Source organism: Pelophylax lessonae (assembly GCF_965119305.1).
Source record: "Pelophylax lessonae genome assembly, chromosome: 1".
Classification (NCBI taxonomy): Eukaryota; Metazoa; Chordata; class Amphibia; order Anura; family Ranidae; genus Pelophylax; species Pelophylax lessonae.
Genome location: NC_138768.1, coordinates 307,074,446 through 307,092,724, shown reverse-complemented (window position 1 = coordinate 307,092,724; position 18,279 = coordinate 307,074,446). Strand labels below are relative to the sequence as shown.

The following is an 18,279-nucleotide window of genomic DNA, read 5'->3' as shown; positions in this document are numbered from 1 at the left end:
AGGCACCTAAACTTCTATAGGAATATCAGTAGGGCAACAAGACATTCCCAACTGTCACTACCTGAACTTTTCAAGGTGTCAGAGATACAAGAGGAAAGAAAGCAGAGAGCAGCAAAGAAAGCAGGGGGGAAATGACGAAGAGAGAAAGAAGAGGAAGAGAGAGGAGAGAAAGAGAAAAAAAAAAAGGGGGGGGAGGGAAGGCAACAACATGGGCGACACAAGGTGCCACGTAAGGCAGGTCTCTAGGCGCACATCAGGGACTTCCCCTTATCAGATAAGGCGCAGACGTTCCAAAAACCCCAGATCTTCTCATAACGCTCAAGTCTTTGCTGCGCCGTAAGGGTTAGGTCTTCCATCCTGTTGATTTCCTCCACCCTGCGCATGCAGTCTTTAATAGTGGGAGCCCCGAGTCGATTTCCAAAACATCGGAATGCAGGATTTGGCTGCACATAGCACATGTGGGAGAATCGATTTTTTACATTTGGAGATTGGCATGTCAGACAAGTGAAGAAGAAAAAAGGCTGGAGTGTCGGGGATGGCACGGTCCGTAAGTTCACCCAGGAGGGCCCGGACATCCCTCCAGAAGTCCCCAAGCCGAGGACACGACCAGAACATATGCAGCATAGTCCCCACCTCCCCCTGACATCGCCAACATGTCTCCGATGTTTCCGGATAGAATTTATGCAGGAGGGAAGGAACCCTATACCACCGAGTAAGAATTTTGTAATTGGTTTCCTGCAATTTCGTTGGGATTTTTAGCGCCAGGGTACAAACCTTCAACCTCTGAGCAGTAGTCAGTTGCAGTTGCAAGTCCAGTTCCCACTTCCCAAGACAGGGCAGAGCATAGTCATCCTCCGGAGTGATCAACAAGCCATAAGTTTTGGACAAAAGACTGGGGATACAGCCACATCCGACACAGTAATCCTCGAAAGGCGTAAGAGCCCGTGCGTACAGGGCAGGCGCTGGCAAAGAGTGTAAAAAATTATGGAGTTGGGCCGCCTGCCAAAACCCCAATTCGAAGGGGCCATCCACCGCCATCAAGGTTTCCATAGATGGCCACCAGTCTTCCCGAACAAAATGGGAGGCCTGAAAGATGCCCTCAGCCTCCAGCCTGCGGAAGGCCAGATCCGAGGTGCCTGGCGCAAAGGCTGGGTTGTCCAGAATGGGGTAAAGTGGGGAAGTAGGCATGGAGATCGCAAAATGAGACGGAAGCGAGCGAACGCTGGCTAATGTAACCCCTATCATGGGATGGGAGTGGATGGGGTGCAACATAGCACCGTCACACCACGGTGCCCCACCAAGGGGGACGGCAGACTGCGTCAATTCGACTTGCACCCAAAGCTTACCCGCAGAGTGTCTTCGCCAATCCAATAAGCGGCTAAGATGCACCACCTGATGGTATTTCGCCTCAAATTGTTTAGGGAGAGTTAGGTGGGTACGCGAAAGGCGAGGCCTCCCATTGGCCCATATGAAGCATATAAAAAGCCTATGTAAGCTGTGACAGGAAGTCAGGTAAATCTGTGGATGTAGTCACAGACAGGAGATACATTTCCACCTGGTTTAGAAAATTCACCAATTACTATAGGGTGTCGGCTGCAGAGGTAGCCAGAACTGTCTAAGGACGTTGAACAGACTTCAGCTGTTCAGAATGAGGCAATTAAGGCCTCTATAATTTGTCCAGAGGAAGTCTATGGATTGCTGCCTCCTGACGCTGTGTGAGCTGGGGAGAGGAGGACAGTCAGATGTGTGCCTCCCGACGCTGTGTGAGCATGGGAGAAGGATTGCTGCCTCCTGACGCTGTGTGAGTAGAGGAGGACAGTCAGATGGGTGCCCCCTGAAGCTGTGTGAGCATGGGAGGGGAAGACTTCCTGGAGCGATGTGCGCTGAGGAGGGTAAAAAGTGTGAAGACTACTCAAGGTGAGGTCTTGAACTATTTCTATGTGAAGAGAAAAACAAAGGAATGTCCTCTATGTGAAGAAAAAAGGGACATGTTCTATGTGAAGAGAAAAGGGACATGTTCAATGGACATTTGTTGTGTGAAGAGAAAATAAATCCATAAGTCATCCATACCCGCCACCGAGCTAAATCCCCACAAAGAAGGCCGACGGGAGAGCTTGCAAGAGGTACAGAATCTTGGGAAGAACTGTCATCTTAATAAGGTTACACCTCCCAAACCAGGAGTGCAACCCCACATTCCAAGAATCCAAGAGCTTACGGATAGTAACCAAAAGAGGGGAAAGTTCAAATCATAAATCCTCGACAGATCCAGGGAAATCTGGGTGCCTAAGTACGTAATCGCCGTAGAAGTCCACCGAAACGGCAAAGACGAGGAAAGGTGGGTCAACAGCGGTAACGGTACCTCAACCCCCATCGCCTCCGATTTATTGAAGTTGATCTTCATATTAGAACACCGACCATAGATCTCCAGCTCTTTAAGGAGGTTGGGGGCCGAAATCACAGGGTTGGTGAGAGAAAATAACATGTCGTGAGCATAAGCTGAGACCTTACATTCCAGATCCCCCACCTTAATGCCATGATGTCCGGACGAAGCCGGACCCTACACAGGAAGGGCTCCAGGGAAAGTGCAAAGAATAATGGAGAAAGTGGGCACCCCTGACGGGTACCATTCGCTATGGGGAACGAGTCGGAGAGTATACCATTGCACTTTACCTAAGCAGAGGGGCGAGAATAAATGTGACTTATCCAAGGCAGCATAGTGGCACCGAGACCAAGGGATCGCAGGGTGGACATCATGAATCACCAATTGACGCGATCAAAAGCCTTCTCAACATCAGTATTAAGGAACACACAGGGCATCCACGAGGACCTAGCGGCATGAAGCAGATTCAATACCTTAGAGGTATTGTCCCTCGCCTCTCTGGTGGGGATGAACCCCACTTGGTCCAAATGGACCAAATGCGGCATGTGCGGCCCCAGTCGGTTGGCCAACACCTTCGTAATTATCTTAAGATCTATGTTCAACAGAGAACTAGGCCGGTAGCTATTACAGTGGGAGGGATCCTTACCCTCCTAGGTTATATAGTTTTCAATGACATAGTTCACACCAGTGCGGTCAGCTCCAGTGCGTTCCAGAAAAAAAAAAAAAACATGCTGCATTTTTTCTGCACTGAACTGTACTGGAATGCGGTAAAACACAAAAAAATACACCTAAACGCACCAAAATGCATTGGAACACACAAATCCTTAATTAAAGCGGTGTTCCAGCCTAACCTATGTAGATTTTACACAGTGCCCCAACTTTTTTGGAATTGGGGTAGAACATAGATTGTTCATATATGATAAAGCAGATAAAAAAAAACTGTTTGATAAGTTAAAAGAAAAAAAAACACTAAATAAATTGGCCTAAGACCATTATAGTGTTGATTTAAAGCGGAGTTCCAGCCTAACCGCACACTCACCTGTCCCACGATCTAGCGATGCGCCGTCTTCTCCCTCTCTGCTCTGCGGCGCCGGTATCACTGATGTGGGCACCCGGCTGTGACAGTTTGCGGCTTCACAGCCAGGTACGCACTGTGCATGCGCGAGTTGCGCTATGCGTCGTGATTGGCCGGCAATCTTCTGGGACCTCTGACATGTCCAAGAAGATTGCAGGGAGGGAGGGAGAGAGGAGAACTTCCGCTCAGGGCGCCACGGCGCTCCGAGCGGAAGTGGGAGCGGGTACATGTCAAAACTAGGTACCCCCTCCCCCCCCCAAAAAAAATGACATGCCAAATGTGGCATGTCAGGGGGTTAGGACTATTTAAAGCGGAAGTTCCACTTTTGGTTGGAACTCCGCTTTAAGGTGAAGAAAGAAAAGGGGGGGAAAAAAATTCACTGGAACGCATCAAAAAAGCATAAAAAATGAGCATGCAGAGAAGCATCCAGAACACATCAGGACTGCATTTCTATGGTGTGAACTGGCCCTAAGAGAAATAAGAGAAATGGGTTTGAGCCGTAAGTACACAATGTTTTTGATACATTATTAGAGGATAAGTCCACCCTAACACTAAAATCCCTGCATCTAAAGATCTCCATGTTCTAACACTAACCTATCCAGCCCTGTAAAGAAGAAATCCATATACAGTAAACCCCCGCTCCATCGCGGTTCAGTTTTTGCAGTCCCGTTATATTGCGTTTTTTTTTGTAATGTTATTTTACTATATAAATCATTAAAAATGAAATATTTTTGTGTTTTCCATAGCTCTTGCTATGTCTCTCAGTATATTTTATGTGTTTAAATGAGTTTCTATTGTTTTAAAAGTGTGTTTAAAGACCTTAAAATGCTTTTACACGTACAGTGACAGTAAAAAGAACATTCCTACAATGCATTTTAATAGAATTTTCTATTTCGCGAATTTTCACTTTTCGCGGCTGGGTCCGGAACGTAACCCCCGCAATGGAGGGGGGTTTACTGTACTTACCTTTTTTGAAGCCGATCCGACCCAATCCCACGCTGAGCTGTCAGCCATGGCTTTGCTGTGGAGGTGGGTTCAGAGGACACAGCCGACAACAGAAGCCGCATAGTAAGTCAATAGGTGACGTCACATCCCATCATTTCCTAGCCGTTGTTGGATGTCTCCTCTGCAGAGCTTCTGCCGCTGGAGACCGGGTCGGATCGGCTTCAAAAAAGTTATGTATACTGATTTCTTTTTTACAGGGTTAGATAGGTTAGTGTTAGATCGTTGAGGTCTATAGATGCAGGGATTTTAGTTTTAGGGTGGACTTATCCTTTATTGTGCTCCTGCTGAAATGTATGGGACCCACCAGAAGAAATACCTGCACATTTTTCCAAGGCGCATTGTAGAAGAGTGACAGATCACACAGATGTGTATGGGGCCCCAACCCGAGCAATGCCCTAAGCACCTACCTTTACCAGAGCAGAACAATTCTCAGGTGCATTTGAGTTCTACATGTGCATTCAAGCTTCAGGCATTTTTGATTTAGCTAACAGTAAGCTCTAGGGAAGGGGAGGGGAGAATCAGTTCTTACAGGCTAAAAAAACACCTGCAAAAAATGTGCGAAAACATTTTATTCATGCATTCCCTTTCAAATTAGAACTAAACCCTCCCGTCCTTTACAACCAAGGAATCTGCCACCTTAGGCTACATTTGCTCCTGCGATTTAGGCTGGTGCGAATTGCAGCGGCAGGAATCTTTTGATCTCTGCTGCGGCTGTGAGCGGCCGGCCCCGTTCACTATGACAGGCTGCAAAGTCACAAAGTGCATTGAGCATCAATCACTGCAGGTAAACGCTGGCTGTGAGGAGAGCTGCAGTTAGCTGCGGCCGCCGGCGACTTGTCACTCACAGCCGCAGCAGGAATCAAAAGATCCTTGCCGCTGAGATTTGCCCTGGCCTAAAACGCTGGTGTGAATGTAGTGTTAGCCTTTGTTTGATATGGAGTTGCCATGGCGCTGCATACTGATCAGTTATGACACCAACCATTGATGGATTGACAGTTTGGTTGAAAGCACAACCAGTTGTGACAGTTGTCATACATGGCATGCCCTGAATGGTGACAGTTGTCATACATGGCATGCCCTGAATGGTGACAGTTGTCATACATGGCATGCCCTGAATGGTGACAGTTGTCATACATGGCATGCGCTGAATGGTGACAGTTGTCATACATGGCATGCGCTGAATGGTGACAGTTGTCATACATGGCATGCCCTGAATGGTGACAGTTGTCATACATGGCATGCCCTGAATGGTGACAGTTGTCATACATGGCATGCCCTGAATGGTGACAGTTGTCATACATGGCATGCCCTGAATGGTGACAGTTGTCATACATGGCATGCCCTGAATGGTGACAGTTGTCATACATGGCATGCGCTGAATGGTGACAGTTGTCATACATGGCATGCGCTGAATGGTGACAGTTGTCATACATGGCATGCGCTGAATGGTGACAGTTGTCATACATGGCATGCCCTGAATGTAACTGCTTTGGGAAATAGTAAAACTGATGGGTTTCATTCTGATTTAAGTCTATCAGGCCCAATAACACCAAATGCAGGTCTCTGCTGAAGAAGAGGTCTTGCACCCTGTAAAATCTGAATTTTTTGGGGACTTCACCTTCTCCCTATCCCTGTGCTGTTGCCTGGGGGTCATACTGCTCTGTGATGCTTTATGTTGTGCCTGATGTGTATATTTATCTGATATACGTACAGCATTGGGTACATTACCATTAAAGCTGAACTCCAGAATAAGCTAATATAAATACAAGAAGCATGTGACTCGAATCTTGGTGTGCGCCTTGTGTATTCCTTCCAGATCTGTTCAGTAATCCAGTATAAACCTTTACTTGAGGTTTATACTATGAGCATCCCATAATAAAGACCAGTCATTGCTGCTCCTTCTCCTTGTGTAGGGAAACTGGTCTTTCTCTGCCCCTTCCTGTAGTTTGTTGCAGACAGTCTGTAGCCTGCACAGATTAGAGCTGCACAGAGAAGAGCAGGATCTGGCAGAGGAGTTCTGTCCTCCTCTGCTGCTGAGACAAGGTGGGGGCAGAGACGAGGGAGGTGCCACAGGTGCACAGAGAACAGCAGGATCTGGCAGAGGAGTTCTGTCCTCCTCTGCTGCTGAGACAAGGTGGGAGCAGAGACGAGGGAGGTGCCGCAGGTGCACAGAGAACAGCAGGATCTGGCAGAGGAGTTCTGTCCTCCTCTGCTGCTAAAACAAGGTGGGGGCAGAGACAGGGGAGGTGCCGCAGCTGCACAGAGAACAGCAGGATCTGGTGGAGGAGTTCTGTCCTCCTCTCTGCTGCTGAGACAAGGTGGGGGCAAAGATGAATGAGGTGCCACAGCTACACAGAGAACAGCAGGATCTGCCGGAGGAGTTCTGCAGCAGTTGTGCGGTGATGCACAATATCTGATGAAGGAGTTCTGTCCTCCTCTCTGCTGCAGAGACAAGGTGGGGGAGAAGACAAGGGAAGTGCAACAGCGGCCTTTTGATTGACACATGTAGTCTATGTACAGCACACTACTACTTATACAAGAAAATATCTAAACTTGTAAGGGCATTTGGTGTACACACAGTGGATGTAGTGTATGGCTATTGAGGAACATGTTTAAGGGAAAGTTTTTGTAAATGAAACTTAACTTTAAAAATATGAATGTGTGGTGTGCTAGTCCATTACTTTTCACATATGTGTATTTTAGAGTAATTGGGATATTTAGCACCCAATTTTGTTCCCTTATATTACTCTTAGAACATACATATATATATATATATATGTGTGTTCTGTTAATTTACTGTATGCCTCAGAAGTGTTGATCAGGTGTTGAGCTCCAGACACCTATATGGTGGAAGCTGCCGATAGTCATACATAGGATTTAGTAGACACCCATATGGGAAGAGCTGCCACAGACATACATAGGGTTTAGCAAGCACCTATATAGGAGGAGCTGCCATAGACATACATAGGACTAAGTAGACAGCTATATGGGAAGAAGCTCCCATAGACATACATGGGAATTAGCAGACATCTATATGGGAAGAGCTGCCATAGACATACATAGGATTTAGCAGGCACCTATATGGGGGAAGCTCCCATAGACATACATAGGATTTAGCAGACATCTATATGGAAGAAGCTCCCATAGACATACATAGGATTTAGAAGACACCTATATGGGGGAGCTCTAATAGACATACATAGGATTTAGCAGGCACCTATATGGGAAGAACTGCCATAGACATACATAGGATTTAGCAGATATCTATATGGGAAGAGCTATCATAGACATACATAGGATTTAGCAGGCACCTATATGGGAAGAGCTCCCATAGACATACATAGGATTTAGCAGGCACCTATATGGGAAGAACTGCCATAGACATACATTGGAATTAGCAGGCACCTATATGGAAAGAGCTCCCCTAGACATACATAGGATTTAGCAGGCACCGATATGGGAAGAACTGCCATAGACATGCATAGGAATTAGCAGGCACCTATATGGGAAGAACTGCCATAGACATACATAGGATTTAGCAGGCACCTATATGGGGGAAGCGCCCATAGACATACATAGGATTTAGCAGGCACCTATATGGGAAGAGCTCCCATAGACATACATAGGATTTATCAGACATCTATATGGGAGAAGCTCCCATAGACATACATAGGATTTAGCAGGCAACTATATGGGGGAAGCTCCCATAGACATACATAGGATTTAGCAGACATCTATATGGGAGAAGCTCCCATAGACATACATAGGATTTAGCAGGCACCTATATGGGGGAAGCTCCCATAGACATACATAGGATTTAGCAGGCACCTATATGGGAGAAGCTCCCATAGACATACATAGGATTTAGCAAGCACCTATATGGGAAGAACTGCCATAGACATACATAGGATTTAGCAGATATCTATATGGGAAGAGGTATCATAGACATACATAGGATTTAGCAGGCACCTATATGGGAAGAGCTCCCATAGACATACATAGGATTTAGCAGGCACCTATATGGGAAGAGCTGCCATAGACATACATATGATTTAGCACGCACCTATATGGGAAGAGCTCCCATAGACATACATAGGATTTAGAAGACACCTATATGGGAGAAGCTCCCATAGACATACACAGGATTTAGCAGGCACCTATATGGGGGAGCTCTAATAGACATACACAGGATTTAGCAGGCACCTATATGGGGGAGCTCTAATAGACATACATAGGATTTAGCAGGCACCTATATGGGAAGAACTGCCATAGACATACATAGGATTTAGCAGATATCTATATGGGAAGAGCTATCATAGACATACATAGGATTTAGCAGGCGCCTATATGGGAAGAGCTCCCATAGACATACATAGGATTTAGCAGGCACCTATATGGGAAGAACTGCCATAGACATACATTGGAATTAGCAGGCACCTATATGGGAAGAGCTCCCATAGACATACATAGGATTTAGCAGGCACCTATATAGGAAGAACTGCCATAGACATACATAGGAGTTAGCAGACACCTATATGGGAAGAGCTCCCATAGACATACATAGGATTTAGCAGGCACCTATATGGGGGAAGCTCCCATAGACATACATAGGATTTAGCAGGCACCTATATGGGAAGAGCTCCCATAGACATACATAGGATTTAGCAGGCGCCTATATGGGAAGAACTGCCATAGACATACATAGGATTTAGCAGATATCTATATGGGAAGAGCTATCATAGACATACATAGGATTTAGCAGGCGCCTATATGGGAAGAGCTCCCATAGACATACATAGGATTTAGCAGGCACCTATATGGGAAGAACTGCCATAGACATACATTGGAATTAGCAGGCACCTATATGGGAAGAGCTCCCATAGACATACATAGGATTTAGCAGGCACCTATATGGGAAGAACTGCCATAGACATACATTGGAATTAGCAGGCACCTATATGGGAAGAGCTCCCATAGACATACATAGGATTTAGCAGGCACCTATATGGGAAGAACTGCCATAGACATACATAGGAATTAGCAGACACCTATATGGGAAGAACTGCCATAGACATACATAGGATTTAGCAGGCACCTATATGGGGGAAGCTCCCATAGACATACATTGGAATTAGCAGGCACCTATATGGGAAGAGCTCCCATAGACATACATAGGATTTAGCAGGCACCTATATGGGAAGAACTCCCATAGACATACATAGGATTTAGCAGGCACCTATATGGGAAGAACTGCCATAGACATACATAGGAATTAGCAGACACCTATATGGGAAGAACTGCCATAGACATACATAGGATTTAGCAGACACCTATATGGGAAGAACTCCCATAGACATACATAGGAATTAGCAGACACCTATATGGGAAGAAGCTCCCATAGACATACATAGGATTTAGCAGGCACCTATATGGGAAGAACTGCCATAGACATACATAGGAATTAGCAGACACCTATATGGGAAGAACTGCCATAGACATACATAGGATTTAGCAGGCACCTATATGGGGGAAGCTCCCATAGACATACATTGGAATTAGCAGGCACCTATATGGGAAGAGCTCCCATAGACATACATAGGATTTAGCAGGCACCTATATGGGAAGAACTGCCATAGACATACATAGGAATTAGCAGACACCTATATGGGAAGAACTGCCATAGACATACATAGGATTTAGCAGGCACCTATATGGGAAGAACTGCCATAGACATACATAGGAATTAGCAGACACCTATATGGGAAGAACTGCCATAGACATACATAGGATTTAGCAGACACCTATATGGGAAGAACTCCCATAGACATACATAGGAATTAGCAGACACCTATATGGGAAGAAGCTCCCATAGACATACATAGGATTTAGCAGGCACCTATATGGGAAGAACTGCCATAGACATACATAGGAATTAGCAGACACCTATATGGGAAGAACTGCCATAGACATACATAGGATTTAGCAGGCACCTATATGGGGGAAGCTCCCATAGACATACATTGGAATTAGCAGGCACCTATATGGGAAGAGCTCCCATAGACATACATAGGATTTAGCAGGCACCTATATGGGAAGAACTGCCATAGACATACATAGGAATTAGCAGACACCTATATGGGAAGAACTGCCATAGACATACATAGGATTTAGCAGGCACCTATATGGGAAGAACTGCCATAGACATACATAGGAATTAGCAGACACCTATATGGGAAGAACTGCCATAGACATACATAGGAATTAGCAGACACCTATATGGGAAGAGCTCCCATAGACATACATAGGAATTAGCAGACACCTATATGGGAAGAACTGCCATAGACATACATAGGAATTAGCAGACACCTATATGGGAAGAACTGCCATAGACATACATAGGAATTAGCAGACACCTATATGGGAAGAACTGCCATAGACATACATAGGATTTAGCAGACACCTATATGGGAAGAACTGCCATAGACATACATAGGAATTAGCAGACACCTATATAGGAGAAGCTCCCATAGACATACATAGGATTTATCAGACACCTATATGGGAAGAGCTCCCATAGACATACATAGGATGTAGAGGTGGGGTGTTGTGGAGCAGACATATAGAAATAAGGAGGGAAGTACAGTCAGTGGAGATACTTCTTACCTGGAGTAGAAAGTTCTCCTTGTCCTGACTGAGTCAGTGAGGTCCATGAATGTCCCCACACAGTCCCCGTGTCATCCTGTCTCCGGAGCTCTAATGCCACGACGTCATCAGGCAGCCAAATCCTCTTCTGTCACTTCAACCGCCCCCTCCCCCGGTCACAGCATGTCCCTCGGTCCTACAAGGTGCCCACAGGCTGCCGAGCTTCTTCTTCTGTGAGGAGGAGGAGGAGAAGGGGAGAGCCTCGCCCTCTGTACAAGGTTAATCAATGTAATCCTCTGCCAGTCACCTGAGTCACCATCCTTGTCACAGCGCCTTACTTGTGTCTTCCTGTCCTGCCTGAGGACGGAGGAGTCCATCAATGACTAAGCTGCCTGCCTGGCCGCCCCCTCCTCCTCCCTGTGTACTGGGAGCTCTGGGAGGGACAGCATGGAGACTGGAGGGAGAGAGAGAGAGGAGAGGAGACACAGCTTCATTACAACTTCCTGCCAGCCCGGCCCGGGTGTCCATTCATTACTCAGAGGTGACATCATAGCACACAACAAGCTCTTCTTATCACCCCTCTATCCTGGTCCAATGCAGCTTATAGGCCCATTCACAGCCCAAACTGCATGGCTACACCGCGCCTTTACATGCAGTTGGCGTGTGTTCTTCAGTCTGTGTTCCTCCTGTAAGTTCACTTCTTCCTTTACTTTCTTCTTTGGGCCTTTACACTGGAGCAATCCGGGAAACCCTGCCATACAGTGCCAGTTCACACTGGAGCAATGCGGGAAAACCTGCCATACAGTGCCAGTTCACACTGGAGCGATGCGGGAAACCCTGCCATACAGTGCCAGTTCACACTGGAGCAATGTGGGAAACCATGCCATACAGTGCCAGTTCACACTGGAGCAATGCGGGAAACCATGCCATACAGTGCCAGTTCACACTGGAGCAATGTGGGAAACCATGCCATACAGTGCCAGTTCACACTGGAGCAATGCGGGAAACCATGCCATACAGTGCCAGTTCACACTGGAGCAATGCGGGAAACCATGCCATACAGTGCCAGTTCACACTGGAGCAATGCGGGAAAACCTGCCATACAGTGCCAGTTCACACTGGAGCAATGCGGGAAAACCTGCCATACAGTGCCAGTTCACACTGGAGCAATGCGGGAAACCCTGCCATACAGTGCCAGTTTACACTGGAGCAATGCGGGAAAACCTGCCATACAGTGCCAGTTCACACTGGAGCAATGCGGGAAAACCTGCCATACAGTGCCAGTTCACACTGGAGCAATGCGGGAAACCCTGCCATACAGTGCCAGTTTACACTGGAGCAATGTGGGAAACCCTGCAATACAGTGGCAGTTCACACTGGAGCAATGCGGGAAACCCTGCCATACAGTGCCAGTTCACACTGGAGCAATACGGGAAACCATGCGATACAGTGCCAGTTCACACTGGAGCGATGCAGGAAACCCTGCCATACAGTGCCAGTTCACACTGGAGCGATGCAGGAAACCCTGCCATACAGTGCCAGTTTACACTGGAGCAATGCAGGAAACCCTGCCATACAGTGCCAGTTTACACTGGAGCAATGCAGGAAACCCTGCCATACAGTGCCAGTTTACACTGGAGCAATGCAGGAAACCCTGCCATACAGTGCCAGTTTACACTGGAGCAATGCGGGAAACCCTGCCATACAGTGCCAGTTTACACTGGAGCAATGCGGGAAACCCTGCCATACAGTGCCAGTTTACACTGGAGCAATGCGGGAAACCCTGCCATACAGTGCCAGTTTACACTGGAGCAATGCGGGAAACCCTGCCATACAGTGCCAGTTTACACTGGAGCAATGCAGGAAACCCTGCCATACAGTGCCAGTTTACACTGGAGCAATGCGGGAAACCCTGCCATACAGTGCCAGTTTACACTGGAGCAATGCGGGAAACCCTGCCATACAGTGCCAGTTTACACTGGAGCAATGCGGGAAACCCTGCCATACAGTGCCAGTTTACACTGGAGCAATGCAGGAAACCCTGCCATACAGTGCCAGTTTACACTGGAGCAATGCGGGAAACCCTGCCATACAGTGCCAGTTTACACTGGAGCAATGCGGGAAACCCTGCCATACAGTGCCAGTTTACACTGGAGCAATGCAGGAAACCCTGCCATACAGTGCCAGTTTACACTGGAGCAATGCAGGAAACCCTGCCATACAGTGCCAGTTTACACTGGAGCAATGCAGGAAACCCTGCCATACAGTGCCAGTTCACACTGGAGCAATGCGGGAAACCCTGCCATACAGTGCCAGTTCACACTGGAGCAATGCAGGAAACCCTGCCATACAGTGCCAGTTTACACTGGAGCAATGCAGGAAACCCTGCCATACAGTGCCAGTTTACACTGGAGCAATGCGGGAAACCCTGCCATACAGTGCCAGTTTACACTGGAGCAATGCAGGAAACCCTGCCATACAGTGCCAGTTTACACTGGAGCAATGCGGGAAACCCTGCCATACAGTGCCAGTTTACACTGGAGCAATGCAGGAAACCCTGCCATACAGTGCCAGTTTACACTGGAGCAATGCGGGAAACCCTGCCATACAGTGCCAGTTTACACTGGAGCAATGCGGGAAACCCTGCCATACAGTGCCAGTTTACACTGGAGCAATGCAGGAAACCCTGCCATACAGTGCCAGTTTACACTGGAGCAATGCAGGAAACCCTGCCATACAGTGCCAGTTTACACTGGAGCAATGCAGGAAACCCTGCCATACAGTGCCAGTTCACACTGGAGCAATGCGGGAAAACCTGCCATACAGTGCCAGTTCACACTGGAGCAATGCGGGAAACCCTGCCATACAGTGCCAGTTCACACTGGAGCAATGCGGGAAAACCTGCCATACAGTGCCAGTTCACACTGGAGCAATGTGGGAAACCATGCCATACAGTGGCAGTTCACACTGGAGCGATGCGGGAAACCCTGCCATACAGTGCCAGTTCACACTGGAGCAATGCGGGAAACCATGCGATACAGTGCCAGTTCACACTGGAGCAATGCGGGAAACCATGTGATACAGTGCCAGTTCACACTGGAGCGATGCAGGAAACCCTGCCATACAGTGCCAGTTCACACTGGAGCGATGCGGGAAACCCTGCCATACAGTGCCAGTTCACACTGGAGCAATGCGGGAAAATCTGCCATACAGTGCCAGTTCACACTGGAGCGATGCGGGAAACCCTGCCATACAGTGCCAGTTCACACTGGAGCAATGTGGGAAACCATGCCATACAGTGCCAGTTCACACTGGAGCGATGAGGCTAACCCTGCGATACAGTGCCAGTTCACACTGGAGCGATGCGGGTAACCCTGCCATACAGTGCCAGTTCACACTGGAGCGATGAGGCTAACCCTGCCATACAGTGCCAGTTCACACTGGAGCAATGTGGGAAACCCTGCAATACAGTGGCAGTTCACACTGGAGCAATGCGGGAAACCCTGCCATACAGTGCCAGTTCACACTGGAGCAATACGGGAAACCATGCGATACAGTGCCAGTTCACACTGGAGCGATGCAGGAAACCCTGCCATACAGTGCCAGTTCACACTGGAGCGATGCAGGAAACCCTGCCTTACAGTGCCAGTTCACACTGGAGCAATACGGGAAACCATGCGATACAGTGCCAGTTCACACTGGAGCGATGCAGGAAACCCTGCCATACAGTGCCAGTTCACACTGGAGCGATGCAGGAAACCCTGCCTTACAGTGCCAGTTCACACTGGCGCGATGCGGGAAACCCTGCGATACAGTGCCAATTCACACTGGAGCAATGCGGGAAACCATGCGATACATTGCCAGTTCACACTGGAGGGATGCGGGAAACCATTCGATACAGTGCCAGTTCACACTGGAGCAATGCGGGAAACCATGCGATACAGTGACAGTTCACACTGGAGTGATGCGGGAAACCATGCAATACAGTGCCAGTTCACACTGGAGCAATGTGGGAAACCATGCGATACAGTGCCAGTTCACACTGGAGCGATGCGGGAAACCATGCGATACAGTGCCAGTTCACACTGGAGCAATGTGGGAAACCATGCGATACAGTGCCAGTTCACACTGGAGCGATGCGGGAAACCCTGCCATACAGTGCCAGTTCACACTGGAGCAATGCGGGAAACCCTGCCATACAGTGCCAGTTCACACTGGAGCGATGCAGGAAACCATGCGATACAGTGCCAGTTCACACTGGAGCAATGCGGGAAACCATGCGATACAGTGCCAGTTCACACTGGAGCGATGCAGGAAACCCTGCCATACAGTGCCAGTTCACACTGGAGCGATGCGGGAAACCCTGCCATACAGTGCCAGTTCACACTGGAGCGATGCAGGAAACCATGCGATACAGTGCCAGTTCACACTGGAGCAATGCGGGAAACCATGCGATACAGTGCCAGTTCACACTGGAGCGATGCAGGAAACCCTGCCATACAGTGCCAGTTCACACTGGAGCGATGCGGGAAACCCTGCCATACAGTGCCAGTTCACACTGGAGCAATGCGGGAAAACCTGCCATACAGTGCCAGTTCACACTGGAGCGATGCGGGAAACCATGCGATACAGTGCCAGTTCACACTGGAGCAATACGGGAAACCATGCGATACAGTGCCAGTTCACACTGGAGCGATGCGGGAAACCCTGCGATACAGTGCCAGTTCACACTGGAGCGATGCAGGAAACCATTCGATACAGTGCCAGTTCACACTGGAGCAATGCGGGAAACCATGCGATACAGTGCCAGTTCACACTGGAGCGATGCAGGAAACCCTGCCATACAGTGCCAGTTCACACTGGCGCGATGCGGAAAACCCTGCGATACAGTGCCAATTCACACTGGAGCAATGCGGGAAACCATGCGATACAGTGCCAGTTCACACTGGAGCAATGCAGGAAACCCTGCGATACAATGCCAGTTCACACTGGAGAGATGCGGGAAACCCTGCAATACAGTGCCAGTTCACACTGGAGCAATGCAGGAAACCCTGTGATACAGTGCCAGTTCACACTGGCGTGATGCAGGAAACCCTGCGTTACAGTGCCAGTTCACACTGGAGCGATGAGGGTAACCCTGCGATACAGTGGCAGTTCACACTGGAGCTATGAGGGTAACCCTGCAATACAGTGGCAGTTCACACTGGAGCAATGCAGGAAACCCTGCGATACAGTGCCAGTTCACACTGGAGCGATGAGGGTAACCCTGCGATACAGTGCCAGTTCACACTGGAGCTATGTGGGAAACCCTGCGATACAGTGCCAGTTCACACTGGAGCGATGCGGGAAACCCTGCGATACAGTGCCAGTTCACACTGGAGAGATGCGGGAAACCCTGCCATACAGTGCCAGTTCACACTGGAGCTATGCGGGAAACCCTGCCATACAGTGCCAGTTCACTCTGGAGAGATGCGGGAAACCCTGCCATACAGTGCCAGTTCACACTGGAGTGATGCGGGAAACCCTGCGATACAGTGCCAGTTCACACTGGAGAGATGCGGGAAACTCTGCAATACAGTGCCAGTTCACACTGGAGCAATGTGGGAAACCCTGTGATACAGTGCCAGTTCACACTGGAGAGATGCGGGAAACCCTGCCATACAGTGCCAGTTCACACTGGAGCGATGCGGGAAACCCTGCGATATAGTGCCAGTTCACACTGGAGAGATGCGGGAAACCCTGCCATACAGTGCCAGTTCACACTGGAGCGATGCGGGGAAACCCTGCGATACAGTGCCAGTTCACACTGGAGAGATGCGGGAAACCCTGCAATACAGTGCCAGTTTACACTGGAGCAATTCAGGAAACCCTGTGATACAGTGCCAGTTCACACTGAAGCGATGAGGGTAACCCTGCGATACAGTGCCAGTTCACACTGGAGCTATGAGGGTAACCCTGCGATACAGTGCCAGTTCACACTGAAGCTTTGTGGGAAACCCTGCAATACAGTGCCAGTTCACACTGGAGCGATGCGGGGAAACCCTGCGATACAGTGCCAGTTCACACTGGAGAGATGCGGGAAACCCTGCCATACAGTGCCAGTTCACACTGGAGCTATGCGGGAAACCCTGCGATACAGTGCCAGTTCACTCTGGAGAGATGCGGGAAACCCTGCCATACAGTGCCAGTTCACACTGGATCGATGCGGGAAACCCTGCCATACAGTGCCAGTGCACACTGGAGCGATGCAGGAAACCCTGCGATACAGTGCCAGTTCACACTGGAGAGATGCAGGAAACCCTGCGATACAGTGCCAGTTCACACTGGCGTGATGCAGGAAACCCTGCGATACAGTGCCAGTTCACACTGGAGCGATGAGGGTAACCCTGCGATACAGTGCCAGTTCACACTGGAGCGATGAGGGTAACCCTGCCATACAGTGCCAGTTCACACTGGAGCGATGAGGGTAACCCTGCGATACAGTGCCAGTTCACACTGGAGCGATGAGGGTAACCCTGCGATACAGTGCCAGTTCACACTGGAGCTATGCGGGAAACCCTGCGATACAGTGCCAGTTCACACTGGATCGATGCCGGAAACCCTGCGATACAGTGCCAGTTCACACTGGAGCAGTGGCGGCTGGTGCTCAAAATTTTTGGGGGGGCGCAAAAAGAAAAATGTAATAGGTATTGCTTCGCGCCAAAAAACGCAGTAAAAAAAATTGCGTGACTTTGAAGCTGTGCCCCCTTCAATGCAATGAACACTGTGCTGTGCCCCCTTCAATGCAATGAACACTGTGCTGTGCCCCCTTCAATGCAATAAACACTGTGCTGTGCCCCCTTCAATGCAATGAACACTGTGCTGTGCCCCCTTCAATGCAATGAACACTGTGCTGTGCCCCCACAATGCAGAGTTCAGCGTGCATGCCCCTTTCAATGCAGAGCGCCACAGCATTGTCCCCAATCACTGCAGAGCGCCACAGCATTGTCCCCAATGATTGCAGAGTGCCCACAGCATTGTCCCCCAATGATTGCAGAGTGCCACAGCATTGTACCCCAATGATTGCAGAGTGCCCACAGCATTGTACCCCAATGATTGCAGAGTGCCACAGAATTGTACCCCAATGATTGCAGAGTGCCCACAGAATTGTACCCCAATGATTGCAGAGTGCCCACAG

General features: G+C 48.9%; 1 protein-coding gene across 1 annotated transcript in view; it reads right to left on the bottom strand.

Annotated features, from left to right (window-relative positions):
* GAS2L1 (growth arrest specific 2 like 1) overlaps positions 1-11,526 on the bottom strand; it is a 92,679-nt gene extending 81,153 nt beyond the window's left edge. The window contains exon 1 of the mRNA XM_082273147.1: positions 11,124-11,526. The gene's annotated coding sequence lies outside the window, so the exon portion shown is untranslated. The remainder of the gene's footprint in view (positions 1-11,123) is intronic.
* Positions 11,527-18,279: the final 6,753 nt, after the last annotated feature.